We start from the raw sequence: 18,664 nt of genomic DNA, 5'->3' as shown, positions 1-18,664 counted from the left end.
ATGCAAATATTTCATCCTTCCTGTTTGATTGTTTGGTAAAGTGTTTCTAGTTTGTGTCAGTAACTATGTTCTGAAAAAAAAGGTGGTGTTCTTCTAGAAGGAAAGATCCAAAATCTTAGTTCCCTGCTCTGCAAAGGTCAAGTCTTTGACGTGTCTCTGTCTTCTCAGGTTTGGTATCCAAGGAGTTAGACAGAAGCAGTTTTAACATAGAAAACGAGCTGGGTACCTACTAGCACCGACCCAGGCTTTTCTTAGCTTTAATTGTGTATTGCATAGAGTTGGACAACTGTTTCCAATTATAGACCTGTTCCCACTGGCTTTTTCCCTAATGTAGCTAGTGAATGACTGGATATTGAAGTACATGTACAAAAGACAAGTCAGGCTGAAGGACTTTAATGTGTCTTACAAAGGAACCCATACAACTGCAAATGTGAATTTCTTTTATGGTCTAAATCTCAACTTTACAAGGGTATCACCTAACAAACCATAACCACTGCAGGGAGAATGAACAGGAGCAAGTGGCCACCCATAAGCAAAGTAAGGAAGGAAATCTGACTACAAAGGCTCTCCTCATTTTTATAGTTGTAATCATGTATTGATAGCCAGACTTCACACGTGCAGTTGTTCAAGGCCATCAGTGGCTTTGCAGCTCGGCTTTTGAAAGCACCTGGGTTGTGGGCACAAGGCTGTGAGTTGTCTGTGGTGCACAAACAAGTCTGGCACAGGATCAGGGGGTCTGTGTGTACCCACTGCTGCAGCCAGCAGTTCCAGCCTGCCCTGCAGCTTGTTTCCTGTGTGTCTCTGTGCTTAGGAAGTGCATTGTGCCACTCTCCTTTCTCTACAGTAGCTGGAAATTTCCCTGGGGTTACTTCTCCCTTAATAGAATAATACAGTAACAGAAGAGTAATTTCCTATAATTTAAACTAGAGGTCTTGTGTCTTAATATGGCTGTTGTTCAAATAAAGGCACGGAACTGCAGAGACAAAAGTTAGAAGTGCCTGAGTTAAGGTTTTATATCATGTCGATTACTGTGATGCATAAAGTAAGGCTCCTATATGTACAGGCACCTCATCAGAGCATGCAAAGTCCCTGATGGTGGAAGGCTTTCCAGCCCATTAAAAAATGTTTTTTCTAGTATGTCATTCTGGCTGTTCTCCCTGTGAGCCTGCATTTGGCAGCCAAGCAAACCGAAGGCCAGCATAGGTATCCTGCTGTGTGTATGTTTAATTCTGTCCTTCTCCTCACCATCTAAAGTTTGTGCATGTTTACTTTCTCTTCCTGACCAGGCATGTATTATATATCCTGTTTACTCTTTTTTTTTTTTTTTTTTTTTTTTTAAAATCACACTGGCATAGAATCAGCAAGACTCAGGGGCTTCTTCAAACTGGTATGGTTGTTGGAAGATATTGCATTTTGGTGGGGTGCAGCAAGCTGTCCCTGATGCTGAGAACCTCTGTTGGCCAAATCTCTGCATTTGGTAGGGGAATCACAGGAATGACTTTGCCTCCTCCTTGTTTTACCTCTGTGGATTTCTTTTCCAGGGATTGGAGCAGGGACCAGCCTTCATGCTGAGTGACTTGCTTATTTCCCTTTTCTGGCTGGCTATCTCACAAGAAACTGGGAAGCTCAGGGAAACGTCTTGGGTATTCCCCTTCATTCATGCACTGATATCTAGGCTGACTGCTGCAGGTCCCAACCCTTCTTACAGCACTAGTGAGAGGCAGTGTTCAAAAATGGGATTCAGTATGGATAACCAGGTAGCTGAATGATTTTGTTTCTGTTAAAAGTAGAAGCTTCTCCCGAGCAGTGGTATCCCATTATACTGCTGCAAGATATGTCATCTGCTACAATAAGTGTTTTTCAGACCTCATTTATTGAAAAACCACATAAATCTGATGAATAGATCAGAAAACTGATTGCTTTCAAAAGGCTGTAGTTAATTCTTGTAGTAATTGGGATTTTTTTAGTGCTTTCATACTGGGTGGAGCTGGAACCAGATAACACAGAATTGTAAGAAATGGGTCATGGGAGGGAAGTTGGTGGGAGTGTCTAGGTCTGTCCAAGCTGCACTCACCAGATGCTGAGATTCTGGGTCATGCAAAACGTTTTTTCAGCTTCTGTAGATCTTCCAGCTCCAGTCATTAAAGGAATACCATGTGCCTAGTATGCGTAGCTGAAAACATGCAAAGTTTTGTTAGCGTATGCAGTACCCAAAACTCTACTTGGGCTTGAAAGTGCAATGTTGTGCCATGTTCAACTATGACTAATTTTTTTCTTATGATCTCATTATGATGCAGTACTAGAAGCTGCTTTTTGTCTCATGATGGGGATGTGAAAGAAAAGACCAGCAGCATAGCAACTAGGATTTTCCGAGAGAGGTTGTGTTTCCATCTGAAACCAATACTGTGGATTCTGGTGCACTGGACTGAGGCAGTGGGAGGGAGGATGGAGGTTACACATCATTCATTGCCCTCTCTGAATATGGAGAAAAGTGCAGCCTCATGTTGCCTGAGTCACCCGGGAGCAGTCATGACATTCAGGGAGCGGACAGCACCTCCCGAAACCCAATTACAACTGGAGCTTCCATCACAATTCCCTTTCTGCTGTGCGCCTGAGCTGGGCCCTTGGACCCTTCTTGTATAGGCCCATGGATGAGTAAAATCCTGAGTCCTTCTTAAAAGAGAGCCTCCAGCTAAGTTGTAGAGACGCAGGGCTTTTGGAAGTGGACGAGTCGGGAACACTCTCAGAGTGTGCCGAGCTGACTAAAGATGCATCACAAAAATAAAAACAAGGGGAAGGGGGCGTAGGATCTCGGGGTGTTTGGTGTCCCCTCGAGGGGGGAGGGGGGAGGCAGGGAGCCCCCGGGCTGGCTGCGGGCGACTCGCTCCATCCGCGCCGCTGGGATCTCCAGCGCCGTCTGGGAAGGCGGCCGCATTCCTTGTGCAGCGGGGCCGGCGGCGCGCCCTAGTGCTGCCCAGCTGCCGGTGAAACCCGAAACCCGAGGGCTGGCCCTTGGGAGGAGGCCGCTCCAGCCCCTCGCCCCGCGCACTCACAGCACGGCACACACGTTGCGTATCGCTCATCTCAGAGGCGCACACACATATTACACGTTACACACTGCACAAACACACGCTGTGCCGCTCCGGGCGCCGCCGTGGGCTGCCCCCGGCGGGCGCCGCGGGGCTCCCGTGTGATGGTGGCAGCCCCGCCCGCGCAGAGGTCGCCTGAGCGGCTGACGGAGGCGGGAGGAAAAGAAACTTGTGAGCGCAACCGAGCTGAAATAAGCTGTCGCTGTCGCCCGGCGCTCCTCGAGGAGCTGCCGCGTGTATGGGCGAGCCCGCCGGCCTTGCGGGCGGGCGGTAGGAGCCCCGGGCCGGGGCAGCGCCGCAGCGAGCACCGGGGTAAGGACCGCCGATGCCGCTTTTGTCCGGGTGGCAGAACCGTGTGCTCTTTGCAGGACGAATGACTGCTGCAGACCGGAAAGCGGTGGCAGCAGCTGGGTGTGTGTGTGCGTGCGAGACAGCTGTTCTTGTCTGCCGGGTCTGTGTGTGTGTAGGCATCTTTAAATGTTATGTGCTGTTATTTCTTGGCAATGCCTGCCCAGTGCTTCGTAACAGGATCCCTTTCTGTTGGTTTCAGGGGTGCAAGCAGAGTATGTGTGATCTGACTACTTGTTGACTTAAGTATTTTTAAGTCTAAGACGCTGGTGCTTTCTGCAATCCCCCGTGTTAATGGGTGTCTTGGGACTGCGATGATTGTCTTAAAATCTTTCTCCTTCTGCACAAGTATCTGTAGCAGGCTTTGAGAGGTAAGGTCCTTACTGGGACAGACTTTGCAACAAGGAGTCTGTAATCACAAAAGAGTTAGGGAATCTTCCATGGATTTTTAGAGCCACGGAGTGGATTTCTTTTTAAGATGAGGGAATAATTGTCTTCTCGTTTTCCTTCATTGGGAAGGAAATTGTATGTAATATTTGTGTCTTTCTTAGCAGTAATGTGCGTGTATGTTTGTGGTTTGGGAGTTTTCTTATTTCAGCAGGGTGGAGAGTATTAAATAATTCATGTTTGATGATGTTAGAAACGTTTTTAAAACAGATGACTGAAAATAAGCAGCAAGGTTTTTTTTAGATCAATACCTTTTAGGTAGAAATAAGAAAACAATTTAGTATGTGACACAGTGATATCATAACGCAATTTATCTAACATTAATCTGAATTCTGTGTTAAGTGGCATGGTTGCTGGGAAAGGATGATCATAACTCTTATTAGATCAGCAGGTATTAAAGTGGTGTTAGGTTTTCTGTGCTGCAGTAGTTCTGTGCCTAGAAGGTGACAGTAACTTCTGTATGTCCAGGGGAAAAGGATTCTGCATGAGGTAAGAGTTAAGGGACTGGGACTTATCAATACAAGGGGCAAAGCATTTTTACCCAGCTAAAAAGGATTTAAGTGCCATCTCGTGCTCACAGAAGGCATGCAGAATTACAGCTAGAGGTAGAAGAAGGAAGGATTGAGAGTCAAGTGCTTGTTTCCGGTCCCATGAAATTTTCATGTTGTGGCAGGTTTTGTTATTGCAAAAGGCATCTTCTAGTACGTGATACAGTGGCTTATGTTAAAAATAAATGTGCACAGAACTTACGTTTCTTTGTGCATGGTATCTAAAGTTATTAGTCTGTCTCTTTTCTGATGTCCTGTCTCTCAGCTGTTTTTTTCTTCTCTTGTTCTCTACTTGACTTTCAGTCTTTAATGAAACGAGGTTTAGTCCACCCTGAAAAAAGGAAACCAACCAAAAAACCCACAGTAATTAAGTAAAACTATAAAGTCGTGTAGAAAATCCAAGTAAAAACATGATTCTGCATGGAAAGCATGTCTTCTTTGCACTGTAAGGCAGTGTGGCTCTGGGCTCAAATGAAGAGGAGGCTGTGGGTTGTTTTTTTGAGACATGTGCCTCTCCTGTGTTTGCAGGCATGGAGATCGTTTTTATGGCCCTATAGCTAGGTTCATTTTTCTGAAAATGGACTTTAGAAAGACAGAAATTAGGATCCCTTTAAGGGAATGGCCTCACAAATAGTAGTTTGTAAGGTTAGAAGCAATCGGAATCAAAAACCCCTGTGAGCTCCATGTGCAGCTATAGCATATGAGCATTTCTTGCTGCTTGATTAAATATCTAGTTTTTTTAAAACACACTAGGTGGTAAAAAAAAAGGGGAGTTGAAATTCACGGTGAGTAGTCTGAAGTGATTTGCATCTGCTACCTTTAGCTTTCTTCTCTGTGGGCTCTGTTGTGTTTATTGTGAGCTAATAGCCTTTGCAAGTATGCTTTATTCTTGGAGCTATTACTTATTGGCTTTATTTATATTGGGTAAAGGGAATACTTGATGTGACTTTTTTTTTAATAACCGCCCAGAACAGAGTGTGACACTTGGTCATATGGGGGGGGGGGACATTTGTCTTGTAAAATGTTTGGGGAGGGTGAGTGTTTTTTAGCTTCCAGCCAGGAAGATAAAGAAAAGGTTGTCTTCTCTTGGCATTCTGAACCAAGAAAAACATTGCAGGAGCATATGTGGTATAGGTTTTCTTTGTTTATTGTGTGGAATTTGACTTTCTGTAATGCTGAAGACTCCAGGTAAGGTGAGTGAGTGGCTGATAGTGTTGGATGATAAGGAAACGCACAGCTTTTAATGTAACTTGTTACTCCACTACCAGTCTTGGGGGGATAGAAACTAAAAAGTCAATAGAGGCCAAATTTCCAGCTTAGATTCTCTTCCTTCATGTAAGAGTCTAGAAAGTGTGAGTGATAAGATTTAGTCTGTGTCACTTTCTATTATTATACTAAACCAAGGATTTCATGTTAGAATTGGTTTATCGTTGTTGCCTGCATTTATTTAGAAAGTCTTTATTAGGTTGCACTTCTTTAATTGAAATCACTCACCAGATGACTCAAAGGTGGATGTGCTTCAGAAGCATAGCAGACATCAACAAACCCTGTGCTGAGACAGATAAAGGCTCTTCAGTTGCAGAGCTATAGGCAAATGGTGCTGAAATCCCAGCCTTATAGCAGTGGGAAGGGCATACAGCCTTTGGTGGAATTGGTACTGTGAGAACCAGGAGAGGCTGCCTTGCCAGGGCACTGTGCATGAGCTCCCAGGAGCAGCTGGATGGTGCTAGGAAGCAGCTCTCTTTGGTCCCTATGGTATCCCAAACTCACCAGGACAAGCCAGCATCTGATGCCTCCCAAGCCTCCTGGTTTTGTCATCTTTGCTTCCAATAGGCAACCTCAGGATGTGCCTGCAAACCAACTATGGCAACCAGTGTGTAGGTGTCTGATGTTGGTGTGAGGAGCTACATACTGAGAAACTTCTTCTTGTTCTACAGCTTCTTGTATATTTCTTTTTTCCTTGTGCTTCAGCATTTTGCCGGTTACCTTTTTGTGATCAAAGTGTGGATGGTAAGGACTGGAGTGAAGCTGCATATGGATTTTGTATTTAATTGATTATGCATTCAGAATGAACCATAAGGGTCCCTGATTAGCTTCCATTATAAGCTAGATAATTTAGTTTTGAAGAATATCCTGTTTTGCTAACAGAAAGTCACTTGATAGACTCTGAATACTCTGCAAGGTATTCATTTGATGTAATTGTCATCAGTCAGCTTTACTGCAAGGTTTTGACCACCAGCTTTGTTAGCTCTTGGTCTTATTAGCTCTTTGTATGTTTAATAGCCTTCTTTATCCAAATTTCTGCTTCCACTAGAGTTACTGTCTTTCCCTTCTTTTTGTAAAAATGCAAAATAAAATTTCTTCATTATCTTCTCCCATTCTTTAATTATTCCAATATTTTTTAAATGGTTTTCAGTTTTCCAAAATGCTTCTAGAAGTTTGAAAACCAGCTCTAGAGGTAATGTTTTGGGTGAGGTCCTGTGAAATTCAGAGGCACAATGAGCTTTATACTGTCTTTCTCCTTGTTAAATAGTCCTGTGATGACACTAGAGATGGAGCTGTTGTGTTGAACAGGGACTTAAGTTTTTCCTTCAGGAGGATGCTCTTGGGTACTGTCAGTTCTTCCCAACTTGTGCACCTGCTGAGCAAGAAGACACAGCCTGGTACACAGACAGACAGTCAGTCGCCTTTCCTTTGTACGTGATGGCTTCCTTGGTATTTGTCACCTGCACAGCTTTTCAGTCATGACCTTTTTTCTTATTATTATTTCTTCTTCCAAGTCATTGGCTACACTGCAAAATAAGACAGCTGCTTTGAGACTAGAAACCACCTGCAGTGTAAAGTTTTTTTTGTTTACAGTCATGGTCTTTGACTTACCTGTTGAATGTTTGAATTAATTTTGTCTGCGTGGCTCACCTCTTGTTTGATTGGGCTTTCCTAATGAAAATGTTGTGCTCCATCAAGCCAGAGGTCTTGGAGGAACACACAAGCTCATTGCTTTTAACTTCAACAAGCTTCTGTTGTTTGCTGTTGTACTTGTTAGTCTGGAGGGGCTTTCATGCTCGATGGCTCAGTGAGAGAAACCTCAGCAACACGCTGAATTCCTTGGTAATGTGCATGTAGTTTATTGTCATGAAGTGCCTTTCATTTTCCTATATTTAGTTCTGTGCAATTTTTTGTAATAGCAGTTATGCTTTTTACCAAAAACACGTTACTTCCAGGAAGCAGCTAGTGTGTTCCTGTTGTCCTTTTCCCACATCTACTTTTGCTTTTAGAACAGGAATTGAAAAAAAAAAAAAAGGAAAATAGAACTTATATTTCTTATATTTTAACCAGACTGGTATTCTTGGCCTATCAAATTGAACAATCACAAAGTTTTAGTAAAATGCTAAAACTCAGCAATCTCTCTGTATCTGGGAGGCAGTAAGATCCCCCCAGAAATCACTAACTGGGAGAACCAAACATACTTTTTCTTGGCTTACTAGGTCTGGACCAAAATAGGTTGACTATTTCCTTATTTTGAGCTATTTCTATGTTTTGAAAAGTGCTCCTTCAGTAGTCAGAGAAAGTAGCCTTCCAGTTAGTCCTTACTTGGTTGACTCAACCTCAGCTCCAGCAGCAGCATTCTGGATTTTCCGTAAGCTACCTTTCTAGCTGTTTCTTTAACCTCCCCCAGGCAACACATGCTCTGCTGTGAGAAGAAAAATTTGAAGAAGGATAACGGTGATATCAGGGGAGGAAAGTTCTAGTAATTGGCAGCTTAATCTGGAAAAGGTCTTAAAAAGGGTGACAAGAATGGTCGAGGACAGCACAGCTTCTGTGCAAGAAGCAGTGCAGCAGGAAGGAACTTTTCAACCTGGACATGAGATGGCTGAGAAAACTGCATTAACAGTGGCAGGAAGTGGGTAAGTAAAGATTAGTTCTTCCCTTATTTTCCAGTAGAGCAATCCCAGGGTTTATCCAGGAGTGATCACAAAAGGCTCTAAAGAAGTGAAAGGAGGTAGCAGAAGATGCAAGTAAGGTGTAATTAAGATGCTTGCCAGAAGGTGTAGAGGTTAGTAAAGGAAAAACCCAGTTTTAGGGTATAACTAGCTGAAAGTACTGCTGTGTGCTTGTATTAGTTATCCTGTTAGTCTCTGAGGTTTTACTTCAGTCACATAGAAGATGGGATATTGGGCTGGATGGGCTCTTTCTGTCCTATGGAAACCATCCATTTGTTCAGTTTTGACCCTCTTTTGTTTTAGTGTTACTTATGTAAGGGGGAAAAAAAAGTTTTGGCACTCTGTTTGGAGCTTAATGGAAAGGCCCATGGCAGACCACTGCTATACATGAAGGCTTACCTTCTTCAGCTGGAAATGTGTGGATATAAAGAAGGATAAGTGCAGGTGTTGCAAAGCAAATTGTGATGAATCTTTCTGGTTTTGATTTTCAAAGATCACAACTTTGTTTCCAAGTAGTGCTGTGGGAATGCGTAGGCACAATCTTACAGGATGAGTATTTAGAAAATGAGTTACAAGAGTGGATCACGTGAGTTCAAGTGGAACAGAGACCCCCTGAAGCATGCTGGAGCTTAATAAAATAAGAAGTCTTTCTCTCCCCACCCAGCTTGACAGCTGGCACTGTAGAGATGGAAAATGAAGAAGCTGAAGTGCTACTGTGCTCCAACAATCCCAGTGTGCTAAATGACTGTTTAGCAAATGGGAGAGTACTACAGTCAAGGGTGACTTAAAGTATGTTTAAGACCCCTCTTGAGTTGCTTGAGAAATAATAATGATGCAGAGGCTACAGACAATTTACTTTGCTTCTCATTCTTCAAATCCTACTCTGTGGATCAGGTGGATGTGGCAACTGCCCCCCACAGCCAAACTGATTGATAAATCCTTTCTTTTTTTTGGGGGGGGGGGAGGAGTTTCAGTAAATCCCAAGTGAACTATGTATTGTACAGTAGCCTCAAGATCATGTTGCTACCATGGCCATGTGTATTTAGAACTGGCTACTTTAGTTGGTTATTATTATAATAGAGTTTTAATTATATTCGCCTTACCTACTTGGGCATGGACTGGGAAATAAGAATTGTGCAGTTATCAATATGCAGCACAGAACACAGTAAAACTTGTTCTTAATGCTGTTACATTCCTGTTGGAGTGTAACAGATTGCTGCAGTTCGAAGACAAGGATGTGAACACAGACATGTATCTAGGAGATGAAGAAAGACTTCTGGAAATCTATTTATTTAATGACATAATAGCTAATTTCAAAGTGTTGTCTTGGAAAGCATGCTGAGTAATTTAGTGTCTTAGTGTTGTTAAAGATGAGAAAACAATGAAGGAAAAAACTGTGCTCTACATTTACTTAGAATTATAAATTACCTACCGTGGAATTTTGATTGTTCAGAAGTCAGAGCAAGCAGCCTACTTGCTGTATAAGCTTTTATATGGTGGAGCCTCTAGATACTTCTTTCAAGGGTTTGAGTTTATAGTTGTTTTCTCTGTGTGTTTGTGTGTCTGTGGTGGGCTCGTGGTGAGCTTTTATCTCTTATCCATGATTGAGATCAAAATTGCGTGTTAGATGCATGGATAGTCACTGTGGTTATCCACTACTAAGTGGTCTTGCAAAGCACAAACTCAGAGATCCTGGATGCTAGAAAGACATCTTTTCTCTGGCAGTTGCAATATTTGTGCAGCTGTTCAACCGATGCTTCGTTTCTTTTTTTTTTTTTTTTTAAATTTCTCCTAAGAAGTAAGGAAACCGAGAGAGAAATATTAAAGAGCCTGCCTGGAGAAATGGAAAACTTGCAATGCCATTTAGTTTGGAGATAAGTGATGTACCTTCTTTTAAAAGGACTGTGAATTCTTACTTTATGTTTGTAAGGCCTGCTTAGGCTCTGTAGAGCTGAATGGAAGTGTCCTAAAATGGGAGCTTTGCAAATGGTCTTTGAGAGTCAGAATCTGACTTAATAGCATTGCTGGAACCCAAATAGACCCAACCTCAGTGCCAAATTTGCTCACTTTAGAAGTGAACAGAAAAAGTACTGGTCAAAAAGCTTGTTCTGACAGAGCTCTGCCCTGTGGCTAAAAGTGAAATTTCAGAATGAAAAAACATCATAGCAAACACTTCCCACCCGCCCCAATCAATAGCTGATTTCAAGATTGAGGGTTTACTCTTTGTATGTAAGACAGATTTATTCTACAATTCTGTTATATGGCAGTGAGAATACAGCTCAGGTAAAAATTCTTCAAAAGCCAGTAAAATAATTGGAATGTAAAACATTATTAACATTTGGTGCGTGATTGTGAAACCGCTTTCTCCTCCTCAGAGGATACACGGCTCAAACTGGAGTCAGTTAACTTCATCCTCCAGAAATACGTAATATATTATATTTAGGAAAACATATATTTGTGTAAATAGAGATCTCTCTCTTGATGTCAGCAGCTTTCTTAGGTTGGGTTTTTCTCTTGGGGGACACAAGTAAGTAAGCAAGCAGGAAGAAGCTGTAAGAAGGCACATTGTAAGTAGTGGTTTTGAGTAATGAAAACAAAAAAAAAAGAAAAAAAAATTGTCCCTAAGCAAAAGAGACCTGGTGCTTTTGTGTCGTTTAATTTTCCATGTAACTTGGGATGAGTGTGATGTCTGCTGCCTAGACTTAACCAGCCACGCTTCAGTCCTTAAGAGGAAAATCAGACCTGGCTTTGTGTATTCTGTGAAAATGAGAAAGCAGCCTTAATCTTGGTACATAAATATGTCAGGTGGGTAAATATCGGGGAGAGAGCAGAACTATTTTGGGTGGAAGTGCAGGAGTAAATTGGTGTAGACTGTCCATGAGTGTGCTGGGATGAAAAGGAATATTCTAACAGAGTAAGGAGCTCCTGAGTAGTCTTGGGAGTCACTGGATTGGGAGGGAGGGGAAATACGAAAATAGCTGTTTTGATGGTGTTTTTTCAACTATCTAAAAGCAACTGTGTTGCTGGCTCCCATGGGATTTTAGAAGTTGGGCTTAAGTAATAGGGAGGTCCTTTTCTGTCATATGTGACAAACTGTGAAAAAGTAGTCTAGTTCTGAATGTTAGAAATACTTTACATGTATTATAATGTGTGCCAGAGCAAAATTATAATTGACTTTGACATGCTCATAGTAGGACCCTTATTATATTCATTGTGATGATTCTGTCCTGTAGTGAGCCAACTATTAATTAATTTAGTAGAATCATAGAATCATTAAGGTTGGAAAAGGCCTTCAAGATCACAGAGTCCAATATTTGACCAAACATCACCAAGCAAACTACACCATAGCACTAAGTGCCACATCCAGTTGTTTTTTCTGAACACCTCCAGGGATGGTGACTCCACCACCTCCCTGGGCACCCCGTTTCAATGCTTAATCATCCTTTCACTGAAAAGTTTTTCCTGATTTCCAACCTGAACCTCCCGTGGTGCGACTTGAGGTTATGACCTCTTGTTCTGTTGCTGGCTTCCTGGGAGAAGAGGCCAACCCCCACCTTGCCACAACCTCCTTTCAGGCAGTTGTAGAGAGCAATAAGGGTTCCCCTGAGGCTCCTTTTCTCTAGGATAAACACCCCCACCTCTCTCAGCTGCCCCTCACAGGACTTACTCTCTAAACCTTTCACTGGATCCATTGCGCTTTTCTGGACAGGCTCCAGCCCCTCAATGTTTTTCTTAAAGCAAGGGGCCCAAAACTGGACACAGCACTATACCTGTGGCCTCACCAGTGCTGAGTACAGAGGTAAAACAACTTCCTTAGTTCTGCTGGCCACGCTATTTTTGATACTGACCAGGATGCCATTGGCCTTGGCCATCTGGGCACACTGGCTCATGTTCAGCTACTGTTGACCAGCACCCATAGGTCCTTTTCTGCTGGGCCACTTTGCAGCTACTCTTCCCCAACCTGTAGGGCTGCAGGGGGTTGTTGTGACCCAAGGGCAGGACTCGGCACTTTGCCTTGTTGAACCTCATACAGTTGGCCTCTGCCCATCAATCCAGCCTGTCCAGATCCCTCTGCAGAGCCTTCCTACCATCCAGCAGATCAATGTTTTTGTGCAACTTAGTACTGTCCGTGAAATTACCAAGGGTGCAGTTGATCCCGTCCTGTCCCATAGACTTATGAGCATTCAAGTGGCACAGTAGGTCACTCCTTCCTTCTGGACTGCAGGCGTTCTATTCTGCTTCCCATCTGTACCAGCTCAGGGGGTGGCTGCCCTGAGGATAATCAGTCTTTCTGTTGAAGACTCAGGGAAAGAAGGCATCAAGTACCTCAGCCTTTTCCTCATCTGTGGTGATAATATTCCCCTCTGCATCCAATAAAGGATTGAGATTTTCCTTGGCCCTCCTTTTGTTGTTAATGTATCTATAAAAACACTTTTTTTTAATCTTTCAAAGCAGTGGCCAGATCAAGTAGTAGCTGGGCTTCTGTCTTTCTTTCTCTTTACATGAGCTTATGACATCTTTGTACTCTTCCTGAGTCCTTTGTGCTCTACCCTTCTTCCAAAGGTCATAAACTGTCTTTTTTTCTCCCCAAGTTCCAGTGAAAACTCACTGTTCAGCTAGGCTGGTCTTCTTCTCTACCAGCTCATCTTTCAGCACAGAGGGACAGCCTGCTCCTGCACCTTTAAGCTCTCCTTCTTAGAGTATGTCCAGCCTTCCTGGACCCCTTTGTATTTAAGGACTGTTTCCCAAGGGAATCTCTGAACTAGTGACCTGAACAGGCTGAAGTCCACTCTCTGGAAGTCCAAGGTAGAGGTTTTGTTGACCCCCTCCTCCTTACTTCACCAAGAACTTAAATCTCTATCATTTTGTGGTACCCAAGGTGGCCTCTGACCACCACATCTCCCACAAGCCTGTTTGTAAACAATAGGTCTAACAGGGCTCCACCCCAGTAGGCTTGCTTACCAGCTGTGTCAGGAAATTATCTTCCACGCACTTCAGGAACCTCCTAGACTGCCTCCTCTCTGCTATGTTGAGTTTCTAGCACACATCCAGCAAATTAAAGTCTCCTTTTTTGCCTTTTGGGACAGGTACATCCTGTCTGTAATCAGCAGGACTGGTGCCACGTAAAATGGCCGATGGTTGAATAAGCCAAAGTTCCACCAATGGCACCAGTCTCTAAGCCATGAATTGGTTAGGGATGTTCCCCTGTTCCTTTCAGCATTCTTCCTTGATACCGGAGCGATTGAGGAAAAACTACCTGTGCTTCTCTCACTTCAACCAGTTCTCCCAGTGCCCTGAAATCCTTCTTAATTGCCCCAGGACTTCTCTCACCAGCCACAAGCTGGACAACCACAAGTGGGTAATAATCGGAGGGCTGAGTCAGTCCAGACAGTCTCCTAGTACTGGAAAGTAATATCTCTTACCTAAGCCCCAGGGAGGCAGCAGGCTTCCCTGTGGGATTGGTATGGTAAGCATATGAGGGCCTTCAGTTCCTGTCAGAAGGGAGTCACCTACAATTGTCTTTCTCCCTTCTCCCTGTCCCTTTCCCTTCCTTGAAGAATTTGCTAAGTTTTAGCATTGATGCTACAACAATTCTGGCCACTTGCCGTGATGACTTGGCTCCTGATTGGTCAGCTGTTACTGGTAGGCTTTACCACACTGAGAAGTGATTGTTGACTTTGCCCTTTGCAGTGGTCTGTGGGTCTGTGTGTAGGAGTAACCACGTTAGTCCCTTCACATGCTGCCTTCTGCCAAGCATGAAGGGAGAGGGGTACTTCTGGGAAGGAATGGGGTCAGCTGTGATGACGATGCTGTAAGCTGGGGAGCTTGTCAGGTTCTCATGAACACACTCAAGTATCTTGCGTTTGGCTGTTCCCCTGTTTGTATGTACTGAATTTCCATGTGTACCTCTTAACGTACCTTGTGTCAACCTGGGCACACAAAGCTCACAGTGCTTTTGGCTGACACCAGGAAAGGACTAAAGCAGCCAGTTGAGTGTGCAGCACGTGGCACTTTTGGTGTCAAGACTCTTTATCACGTAATGAGATTAAGCCTCTGTGCAGCACTGCTGTACAATACAGATTCACATAGCTCCTGATACCTTTCCTTGGCAATTGGAAAAGTGCAGAAGGCGAGCTCGGCACAGATGTGATCCTCTGCTAGCATTAGAAAAATGCTAAATGCTGAGACTCCCCTCAGATGTTTGCATCCTGTTTGATGGTGTCACTGCTGGGACACTGCTGCTGCGATCTTCATCTCCCAGCACCCACAGGAAGGCTGAGAAATGTGAGTTTTACCATTTCTTCCTATTACAAGGTCTACTAGAAAATGGTATCTTAGCCAAAAGGACATATTAGTTACAGTTAGTCTATGTATGACTACGTATCAAGTATTTTGTACCTTACTTTGGTGTCCAGCAAGTAATGAAAAATTACTGTACAATACCTGGTGGAAATACCCAGTAAAGGAAATGATTTCTAGTCTGTGCTGTTATACCAAACACCAAATGAACCCAGGACAATATAGTGGCAGAGGAAAAACTGAAATAATGGGATACAAGCAGTGTTGCTGAGAGATTTCAGAGGTATGTGCCTTTGCGGTTTCATTACTGAGGATGTGAAAAACAGGCTGTTATCACTGAAGTGTTGTTGTGGAGTTGTAGGGAATAGATCCGATTTAATTTGTAGACCGCTTGTCTGATAGTGCTGCTGGACTGCTAAGTTGTGGACAAAGCAGTTGTGATGTGTTGGTAGATGTGGAAATGTGGCATGAGGAGCTGATTATTTTTCCAGTGACTAGTCAGAGCTGCTTATGCGTCCTTGGGCAAGGGCAGGTCTGTGCTGCTGGGCTGTGCATAAAGCCTTCAGTCTTGCTGGAGAGAAAAGGAGGGGTCTGTGTAGAAGAAACATTCATAGCTCAGAACAGATGTTTTGTAGGAGGTGACGCTACTCAAAATGCACAGCTGGGTCAAGTCTGTGGTGTCCCATAAGCTTAGACTTCTGTGAAAAAGCTAGCTCTGGTAACTGTGCTCACCATTGTGGCTCTATGACATACATCATTAAGGAGCTGAATACCCTCCTTGGCTTTATAGCTGGGTGCCTTAGTCAGGCTGGAGGGACTGAATAGAAAAAAACCCTAACTTGAGTGTCTGGGGCCTGTGATACCACACAGTTATGACGATAAGTTAGGTCATACTTTGTAGTGCCATAAAATATCCAACAACTCTCCATACAACATAGCTCTTGCAGGAAAAAGAGTATGGTAGGTGTAATAGAAGGGTTAACTTTATTCATAAAATCTTATGTGTATGAAGGAATAAGGAATTTTTGTTATAATTCAACAAAATAAGTTTCATGGACATCCTGCTAATCAAGCAAGTATCAGTAAAAATAATTGCAGACGTCTTGCTAAACAAACAAGTACCAGTACTAGTAAAATTTACAGCTGATAAGAACTGCAGCTTTTATCTCTGACAAATCCCAGATGACCACTCAGCAACAAGCCACGAACTCAAGCCATAAAGCAATCACATTCAAAACCCGGGACTTGGAAATGTATAAAAAGGAACATTTACTACATTTTGGGGTGTGCCTCGGCAGGGCATTTGCCCTCCAGGCCACCCAGCGCTGTTTTGCTTTATTATTGCTTGCTTAATAAATTTATCAATGTTTAATTGGAATTGAGTTGTCTAAATTCTTATACTAACTTATAACAGTAGGTGTGGTAAAAGTTTAATCACTGAGTGGTTTCTTTTTTGAGCTGCAGGAACATTACTATTCTTTTTGTACTTTTTTCTTTGAGAAAAAGTTCAGAATTTTCTCCTGAACCTCGGAGGTGCCACGTTATGGGTGTGTGACAAGTTTCCTCTGTCCTGTACCTCAGAGACCTGTAATGTGAATATAGTGTCATGTTTCTTAGTGATTCATATACTCCTTCTGTCCTTAGCTGAGGATCAGAGTTCCATTATCAGATATGATTTGCATGCATTTTATACAAAGTAGTCTTGTACTCAAAAAATGTAGTTCCTGTTACATCTACACCTTTCTCTCATGAAAACTTCTCTTTACATGTTACTGAACTTTATTAGCAGGCATGCCCCTGCATGGGTAGACTACTGACAGTTCCATGCAGTATGTGTTGAATATTGTCTGTGTTATGATAGTACAGAAGTCTTGGGTGCTAACTTGGAAGATATTGTGTGGAGCTGGTGGTAGCCAAGTCCTCTTCAGATTAATGTGAAGTTAATATCTGTGCTTAAAAAATAGACTGAAAACTTGAGCTCAGAAAAAACCTGTGTGTGCTGCTGGAGGTCTAGAAAAAGTAGATTTTTGTGTGCGTGTGTTTTCAGAAGCACACAAAACCAGCTTTTTGGCATTTACTGTAGATTATGAGCAATGAAGAGTTGAAGTCTTATCGCAGAACCAAAAAGATTGGAAATGTCAAGAAATAAATCACAGAGCCTAGCTGGCCTCTTGAACAAGCTTTTTGGTTTGGGTATGTTTAAAAGCAAGCAGGCATGAATGGTTCTTCTAGTTGATAGACTTGGATGCCTAGACAGATTGCTTGGAAACTGATGTGAGCAAATAGTTTGTTCTGAGACTCATTGAAAGCAGAACAAAAAGAAACTGTGTTCTTTGGCTAGTCCATCATTTGCAGAATTTTTGAGCCTAATAAGGTAGGAAGAAGTAAAGTAGTGTGGAAATCAAGATGTGATCCTGTAATTTCTCCTCCTTTAACCAGCTGTTAAAATTTTACGGAGCACTTTAGAGGGTATTTTTAAACTGTAACTTGTCATATTTTTGGTGGTGGTAGTGCTGAAACACTTCTGCAGAAAGACTGGGTGTTTAGCTGAAAACGTAGGTGAAAATACATTATTTTTTGACCACACTGTCATAAAAAGGTCACTTTTTATGTTTAAGACAGTGTTGATGAGACAGAAGACAAACATTTGCCATCATGGAACAAAAGAACACAGGGTAAAATTGCTGATTGAAATTGCTGATTCCTTGGAGTGGTCTGAATATATGTTTTTTTTTTTAACTGACCCTGTTTAATATACTGTATGACATAGGATATATATATATATATAATTGCCAGTTCTATTGGTTTAAATTACATTTGGAATTAAAAACAAATAATGTTTTACTATTAAGTAGCATCCTTCATTAAGGCTTTAGTGTTCCATTGTTACATTAGAATGGCTGATTGTTTTTGTCATGAATTTTGTGAAACAGTAAATGAGGGTTGAAAAAATTCTCATGCTAGGTGTTGTAGAGATGGGAGAATAATACTGAAGTACTTGCCCGCGAAGTTAGGAAATGGGGAAGAAAGCTTTTGCACCACTTTGCTGTACCCTACCCAAGCTGGCACGTATTGTATTTGCTTCTTGTAAATAGTCATGCTTTATGACATTTAGTAGCATGAATGTCTGCCTCTACACTGCTGGTAAACTTTTAAGGCATTTATGAAAAGGAAATATTAAATGGGGACAGTTTGCAGGTGGTCCCTTGCAAGAAAATAAATTCTCTCCATCAGTCATCAGGCACCGTAGTGTCGTGTTATTTATCACAGACATCAAGCACAAACAAGCAAAATACTGAATTTTGTCTTGCTATAGAACTTGGGAAAGCTTTGAATATTTTAGGGTGATATTTTACAGAAATACTGCATTAATTTGAGCATTTGGGGCGGGGGAACAAAAAGTTAAATAAAGTAAGTTACAAATTATCTTAAGTGCTTTAGTGCCTTGAGAAATCTCTTAAATGTTATGGTGAACTTGAAACTCCTTTTTTTGAGCAGGGATGGAAATGAGTCCCCCATCTTTTTAGTTAGCCATCCATGATTTTCTGTTGTCGCTTAGGATATGTTGCAGTGTTCTAAAAATCATGTAAATAGGCTTAAGCTTAAAAAAATTAGAAAGTATGTTATGAATGATTCAGTTGTTTCTTGATGTTTAGCTTATAGTGAAGGTCTTAACTTTCACAGACTTTTTAGCAGTTACGCTAATTTTGTGGTGGGTTTTTTTTAAGCTGAAATGGACAAACTGTGCATCAAAAAAGTTTTACTTGTTATCAAGATACAATGAACTCTTGGAAGACGGTGTGACGGCTGAATACAAACATACTATAAAAAGAGCAAATTTTTGACATCCAGATTTTGACTGGCCCCTTTGTGGGTGTGCAGCGGTGGCAAATGGAAAAAGTTCTCTAGAGATGACAAAGAACAAGCTTGAGAGTTGGTTGTAATTGCAGTCTCTGTGTATGAAGGACCAGAAGAAATAACATTTTGTTAC

At 42.3% G+C, this 18,664-nt stretch overlaps 1 protein-coding gene across 1 annotated transcript in view; it reads left to right on the top strand.

Moving 5' to 3' along the window:
- The first annotated feature begins 3,271 nt into the window (after positions 1 to 3,271).
- The window catches only part of ARHGAP24 (Rho GTPase activating protein 24), a 198,741-nt gene continuing 183,348 nt past the window's right edge, over positions 3,272 to 18,664 (top strand). Inside the window, exon 1 of the mRNA XM_050327392.1 lies at positions 3,272 to 3,401. The gene's annotated coding sequence lies outside the window, so the exon portion shown is untranslated. The remainder of the gene's footprint in view (positions 3,402 to 18,664) is intronic.

Source organism: Myiozetetes cayanensis, unplaced genomic scaffold (genome assembly GCF_022539395.1).
Source record: "Myiozetetes cayanensis isolate MyiCay16 unplaced genomic scaffold, myiCay2020 scf33, whole genome shotgun sequence".
In the NCBI taxonomy this organism is placed as follows: domain Eukaryota; kingdom Metazoa; phylum Chordata; class Aves; order Passeriformes; family Tyrannidae; genus Myiozetetes; species Myiozetetes cayanensis.
This window is presented reverse-complemented; position numbering and strand designations above follow the sequence as displayed.